This window comes from Hemiscyllium ocellatum, assembly GCF_020745735.1.
Source record: "Hemiscyllium ocellatum isolate sHemOce1 chromosome 15 unlocalized genomic scaffold, sHemOce1.pat.X.cur. SUPER_15_unloc_2, whole genome shotgun sequence".
In the NCBI taxonomy this organism is placed as follows: Eukaryota; Metazoa; Chordata; class Chondrichthyes; order Orectolobiformes; family Hemiscylliidae; genus Hemiscyllium; species Hemiscyllium ocellatum.
Genome location: NW_026867456.1, coordinates 1055596 through 1063095, shown reverse-complemented (window position 1 = coordinate 1063095; position 7500 = coordinate 1055596).

The window sequence follows — 7500 nt, the reverse complement described above, 5'->3', positions numbered from 1 at the left end:
TCAGTAACCACTGACACTTAGAATATTTTTGAAGCAGTACAAATCAGTAACCGCTGACACTTAGAATATTTTTGAAGCAGTACAAATCAGTAACCAGCGACACTTAGAATATTTTTGGAGCAGTACAAATCAGTAACCACTGACACTTAGAATATTTTTGAAGCAGTACAAATCAGTAACCAGCGACACTTAGAATATTTTTGAAGCAGTACAAATCAGTAACCACTGACACTTAGAATATTTTTGAAGCAGTACAAATCAGTAACCGCTGACACTTAGAATATTTTTGAAGCAGTACAACATCAGTAACCAGCGACACTTAGAATATTTTTGGAGCAGTACAAATCAGTAACCAGCCCCACTTAGAATATTTTTGAGTCAGTACAAATCAGTAACCAGCGACACTTAGAATATTTTTGAAGCAGTACAAATCAGTAACCACTGACACTTAGAATATTTTTGAAGCAGTACAAATCAGTAACCAGCGACACTTAGAATATTTTTGAAGCAGTACAAATCAGTAACCAGCGACACTTAGAATATTTTTGGAGCAGTACAAATCAGTAACCAGCGACACTTAGAATATTTTTGAAGCAGTACAAATCAGTAACCAGCGACACTTAGAATATTTTTGGAGCAGTACAAATCAGTAACCAGCGACACTTAGAATATTTTTGAAGCAGTACAAATCAGTAACCACTGACACTTAGAATATTTTTGAAGCAGTACAAATCAGTAACCAGCGACACTTAGAATATTTTTGAAGCAGTACAAATCAGTAACCACTGACACTTAGAATATTTTTGAAGCAGTACAAATCAGTAACCAGCGACACTTAGAATATTTTTGGAGCAGTACAAATCAGTAACCACTGACACTTAGAATATTTTTGAAGCAGTACAAATCAGTAACCACTGACACTTAGAATATTTTTGAAGCAGTACACAACAGTAACCAGCGACACTTAGAATATTTTTGAAGCAGTACAAATCAGTAACCACTGACACTTAGAATATTTTTGAAGCAGTACAAATCAGTAACCGCTGACACTTAGAATATTTTTGAAGCAGTACAAATCAGTAACCAGCGACACTTAGAATATTTTTGGAGCAGTACAAATCAGTAACCACTGACACTTAGAATATTTTTGAAGCAGTACAAATCAGTAACCACTGACACTTAGAATATTTTTGGAGCAGTACAAATCAGTAACCACTGACACTTAGAATATTTTTGAAGCAGTACAAATCAGTAACCAGCGACACTTAGAATATTTTTGAAGCAGTACAAATCAGTAACCAAGTGCATTTTTGAATTGGTTACTGATTTCTCCGTTGAAGTTGGGGCTGCGGTTGGCTTCAGTTAGTGGTGGGGGCTTAATTTTCGCCGAGGGGAGCGTGTCCCGGTAGTGTCTCCGAGGAAGTGGTACCTATTGAAGGGGGTGTTTCTGAATTTGGGCCCTTTTTGAGTGGCATTGCCGGATGGGTTTTGTGTTGAAGGCTTCCAAATCGGGTAGCTCAGCCGGATTTGACCCGGCGGTTCTACCGACTGTCACGCCTTCGAGGGGGGACTGTTGTCTAAGTTCAGGCCGAATTTGGTGAATTTCCTAAGTCGGGAAGTGGTCCCAACGGGTTTGGGAGTGAACCTAACTGCTCATACCAACTTTGAGGCTTTGGGCCGGGTAGCACAGTCGGATTTGACCCGGCGGTTCTGCCGAATGCCTGGCCTTCGAGGGGGGCCTGCCCTCTGAGTTCAGGCCGAATTTGGTGATTTTCCTAAGTCGGGAAGTGGTCCAAACGGGGATGGGAGTGAACCTGACAGCTCATACCGACTTTGGGGCTTCCAAGCCGGGTAGCTCAACCGGATTTGATCCGGCGGTTCTAGCGACTGCCACGGCTTCGAGGGGGGACTGTTGTCTAAGTTCAGGCCGAATTTGGTGAATTTCCCGAGTCGGGAAGTGGTCCAAACGGGGATGGGAGTGAACCTGACAGCTCTTACCGACATTGAGGCTTCGGGGCCGGGTAGCTCAGTCGGATTTGACCCGGCGATTCTGCCGACTTCCACGCCTTCGAGCGGGGACTCTCCTCTAAGTTCAGGCCGAATTTGGTGAATTTCCTAAGTCGGGAAGTGGTCCAAACGGGGATGGGAGTGAACCTAACTGCTCATACCAACTTTGAGGCTTTGGGGCCGGGTAGCACAGTCGGATTTGACCCGGCGGTTCTGCCGAATGCCTGGCCTTCGAGGGGGGCCTGCCCTCTGAGTTCAGGCCGAATTTGGTGATTTTCCTAAGTCGGGAAGTGGTCCAAACGGGGATGGGAGTGAACCTGACAGCTCATACCGACTTTGGGGCTTCCAAGCCGGGTAGCTCAACCGGATTTGATCCGGCGGTTCTAGCGACTGCCACGGCTTCGAGGGGGGACTGTTGTCTAAGTTCAGGCCGAATTTGGTGAATTTCCCGAGTCGGGAAGTGGTCCAAACGGGGATGGGAGTGAACCTGACAGCTCTTACCGACATTGAGGCTTCGGGGCCGGGTAGCTCAGTCGGATTTGACCCGGCGATTCTGCCGACTGCCACGCCTTCGAGCGGGGACTCTCCTCTAAGTTCAGGCCGAATTTGGTGAATTTCCTAAGTCGGGAAGTGGTCCAAACGGGGATGGGAGTGAACCTGACAGCTCTTACCGACTTTGGGGCTTCCAAGCCGGGTAGCTCAACCGGATTTGATCCGGCGGTTCTAGCGACTGTCACGCCTTCGAGGGGGGACTGTTGTATAAGTTCAGGCCGAATTTGGTGAATTTCCCGAGTCGGGAAGTGGTCCAAACGGGGATGGGAGTGAACCTGACAGCTCTTACCGACTTTGGGGCTTCCAAGCCGGGTAGCTCAACCGGATTTGATCCGGCGGTTCTGCCGACTGTCACGCCTTCGAGGGGGGACTGTTGTATAAGTTCAGGCCGAATTTGGTGAATTTCCCGAGTCGGGAAGTGGTCCAAACGGGGATGGGAGAGAACCTGACAGCTCTTACCGACTTTGAGGCTTCGGGGCCGGGTAGCTCAGCCGGATTTGATCCGGCGGTTCTGCCGACTGTCACGCCTTCGAGGGGGGACTGTCCTCTGAGTTCAGGCCGAATTTGGTGAATTTCCCGAGTCGGGAAGTGGTCCAAACGGGGATGGGAGTGAACCTGACAGCTCATACCGACTTTGAGGCTTCCAAGCCGGGTAGCTCAGCCGGATTTGACCCGGCGATTCTGCCGACTTCCACGCCTTCGAGGGGGGACTGCCCTCTGAGTTCAGGCCGAATTTGGTGCATTTCCCGAGTCGGGAAGTGGTCTCTGTCACAACGGGGGCAAGTGTCTGAAGAGGTAAAGTGAGTAACCAGCACAGCTTAGGGAAGGGTTCCAAAGTTCTCAACAATGTGAATTCGGTTACCAGGAAAGCTTAGGAAAGTTGCCTGACTGTCCCAAACGAATGAACTGCAAAACTTAGGGAACATGCCCGAAGATGCTTAAAAGTGTGAAATCAGTAAGCAGGAAAGCATAGGAAAGTGCCTGAAAGTGCTAAATGAGTAACATGAAAAACGTAGAAAAATGCCCGAAAATGTTTAAAAGTGTGAACTCAGTAACCAGCAAAACTTAGTAAAACGTTGGAAAAGCAGAAATGAGTAACCAGAAAAACTTAGAAAAATGTTTGAAAATGAGAAATGAGTAACCAAGAAAACTTAGAAAAATGCCCAAAAAGAAGAAATCAGTAACCAGAAAAACTTAGAAAAATGTTTGAAAATGAGAAATGAGTAACCAAGAAAACTTAGAAAAATGCCCAAAAAGAAGAAATCAGTAACCAGAAAAACTTAGAAAAATGTTTGAAAATGAGAAATGAGTAACCAGAAAAACTTAGAAAAATGTTTGAAAATGAGAAATGAGTAACCAAGAAAACTTAGAAAAATGCCCAAAAAGAAGAAATCAGTAACCAGAAAAACTTAGAAAAATGTTTGAAAATGAGAAATGAGTAACCAAGAAAACTTAGAAAAATGCCCAAAAAGAAGAAATCAGTAACCAGAAAAACTTAGAAAAATGTTTGAAAATGAGAAATGAGTAACCAGAACAACTTAGAAAAATGTTTGAAAATGAGAAATGAGTAACCAAGAAAACTTAGAAAAATGCCCAAAAAGAAGAAATCAGTAACCAGAAAAACTTAGAAAAATGTTTGAAAATGAGAAATGAGTAACCAAGAAAACTTAGAAAAATGCCCAAAAAGAAGAAATCAGTAACCAGAAAAACTTAGAAAAATGTTTGAAAATGAGAAATGAGTAACCAGAAAAACTTAGAAAAATGTTTGAAAATGAGAAATGAGTAACCAAGAAAACTTAGAAAAATGCCCAAAAAGAAGAAATCAGTAACCAGAAAAACTTAGAAAAATGTTTGAAAATGAGAAATGAGTAACCAAGAAAACTTAGAAAAATGCCCGAAAAGAAGAAATCAGTAACCAGAAAAACTTAGAAAAATTTTCGGCCAAGTGTGAAAAATATTCTAAGTGTCAGCGGAGGAAAATGCCGAAGCATCGGGAAAGATTCAAAAACTCATGCCGAACATGAGTTCCGAAGTGCCGGAGGAACTGGGCGAATTGAGCCCGGCGGTTGGCCAGATGTCGTTTTGAGTCTGCAGCCCGAAAACTTTAACTTTGTCTGCCGCGGAAGTCTGGACCGGGAAAAATCCAAACGGTTTTGCCGGTTCGAGTTCCAGAGCGAAGCAGTCGAATTTGAAATTCAGACCCATTCAGTGCCACTTGACATTGTGACACAGTGAGGTTGGCGGGGTACCCGGAGATTTCTGGGAACACGATTTTTAGAACAAAATGGCGGCGCGGGACCACTTTGAAAGGCATCCGAAAAACGGTTCCGCGGGCAGAGCACTTGAATGACAGGCCTGTGTGCATGCCCAAGAGCTCTCGGAAGTCTAATTTTTGACACTTTGTCAAATTTTCGACAGACTTACCCAACTCTTGCTGCCTGTTCTAAGAATCAGTCAGAGGCCTGTGCGGCGGTCTCTTGACACTTTGGAGGGCGGGCAAACCCCACGTTGACTCCGGCCGTCCCTCCAAAAGGCACTTGCTATTGGGGAAAGGATTGCAAGTAGCCTGGTTCCCGTGGGAGCGGCCAGGAAGGGTGCAGGCTGGCCCTTGCCTGAGCATTCCCAAAACCCTCTTCCGCTGAGAGCAGACCTCGCACGCCGCACTACCGGCTCTGGGAGTGGTTGGCCGCTATTGTACATAGTCCGGTCCTTCCTCTGCCACCCGGCAAGTGCGATGGCTCTGCCGCCCTGCGGTGCTCGTCACCCAGGTTTGGGGAACACGATACTTAGAACATGTTGGCGGCTCGGGACCTGCAGGCGAAAGGGGCCCCGTGGTGCTGAGCACATCGACCTCGGGTCTCAGTGCAAGCCGGAGAGTTCGCGGAAGTCTTAAAAGATTTTGACATCTGCTCAAATCTTTGACAGGCTTGCCTGACTCTTTCCGTCCGTTCTAAGAATCAGTCGGAGGCCGGGGCGGGGACGGTCTCTTGACACACGGAGGGTTGGCTTCCCTCCTCAGGCGTTTGTGTCGAAAATGAAGGCGAGAGATGCAAGCGTCCTGGTTCCCCTGGGTGCTGCCAGCAAGGGTGCAGGCTGACCCTTGCCTGAGCACTCCCAAAAGCCTCTTAAGCTGAGAGCAGGCGCCGCACTACCGGCTCTGGGAGTCGTTGGCCGCTATTGTACATAGTCCGGTCCGTCCTCTGCCACCCGGCAAGTGCGATGGCTCTGCCTCCCTGCGGTGCTCGTCACCCAGGTTTGGGGAACACGATACTTAGAACATGTTGGCGGCTCGGGACCTGCAGGCGAAGGGGGCCCCGTGGTGCTGAGCACATCGACCTCGCGTCTCAGTGCAAGCCGGAGAGTTCGCGGAAGTCTTAACAGGCTTGCCTGACTCTTTCCGTCCGTTCTAAGAATCAGTCGGAGGCCGGGGCGGGGACGGTCTCTTGACACACGGAGGGTTGGCTTCCCTCCTCAGGCGTTTGTGTCGAAAATGAAGGCGAGAGATGCAAGCGTCCTGGTTCCCCTGGGTGCTGCCAGCAAGGGTGCAGGCTGACCCTTGCCTGAGCACTCCCAAAAGCCTCTTAGGCTGAGAGCAGGCGCCGCACTACCGGCTCTGGGAGTCGTTGGCCGCTATTGTACATAGTCCGGTCCTTCCTCTGCCACCCGGCAAGTGCGATGGCTCTGCCTCCCTGCGGTGCCCGTCACCCAGGTTTGGAGAACACGATACTTAGAACATGTTGGCGGCTCGGGACCTGCAGGCGAAAGGGGCCCCGTGGTGCTGAGCACATCGACCTCGCGTCTCAGTGCAAGCCGGAGAGTTCGCGGAAGTCTTAACAGGCTTGCCTGACTCTTTCCGTCCGTTCTAAGAATCAGTCGGAGGCCGGGGCGGGGACGGTCTCTTGACACACGGAGGGTTGGCTTCCCTCCTCAGGCGTTTGTGTCGAAAATGAAGGCGAGAGATGCAAGCGTCCTGGTTCCCCTGGGTGCTGCCAGCAAGGGTGCAGGCTGACCCTTGCCTGAGCACTCCCAGAAGCCTCTTAGGCTGAGAGCAGACGCCGCACTACCGGCTCTGGGAGTCGTTGGCCGCTATTGTACATAGTCCGGTCCTTCCTCTGCCACCCGGCAAGTGCGATGGCTCTGCCTCCCTGCGGTGCCCGTCACCCAGGTTTGGAGAACACGATACTAAGAACATGTTGGCGGCTCGGGACCTGCAGGCGAAAGGGGCCCCGTGGTGCTTAGCACATCGACCTCGCGTCTCAGTGCAAGCCGGAGAGTTCGCGGAAGTCTAAAGCTTTTGACATTCGCTCAAAGCTTTGACAGGCTTGCCCGACTCTTTCCGTCCGTTCTAAGAATCAGTCAGAGGCCGGTGGGGAGGTCTCTTGACGCAAGGGGAGGGGTGGCGTCCCTCCTCAGGCGCTTGTGTCGAAAATGAAGGCGAGAGATGCAAGCGTCCTGGTTCCCCTGGGTGCTGCCAGCAAGGGTGCAGGCTGACCCTTGCCTGAGCACTCCCAGAAGCCTCTTAGGCTGAGAGCAGACGCCGCACTACCGGCTCTGGGAGTCGTTGGCCGCTATTGTACATAGTCCGGTCCTTCCTCTGCCACCCGGCAAGTGCGATGGCTCTGCCTCCCTGCGGTGCCCGTCACCCAGGATTGGAGAACACGATACGAAGAACATGTTGGCGGCTCGGGACCTGCAGGCGAAAGGGGCCCCGTGGTGCTTAGCACATCGACCTCGCGTCTCAGTGCAAGCCGGAGAGTTCGCGGAAGTCTAAAGCTTTTGACATTCGCTCAAAGCTTTGACAGGCTTGCCCGACTCTTTCCGTCCGTTCTAAGAATCAGTCAGAGGCCGGTGGGGTGGTCTCTTGACGCAAAGGGGAGGGGTGGCGTCCCTCCTCAGGCGCTTGTGTCGAAAAATGAAGGCGAGAGACGCGAGCGGCCTGGT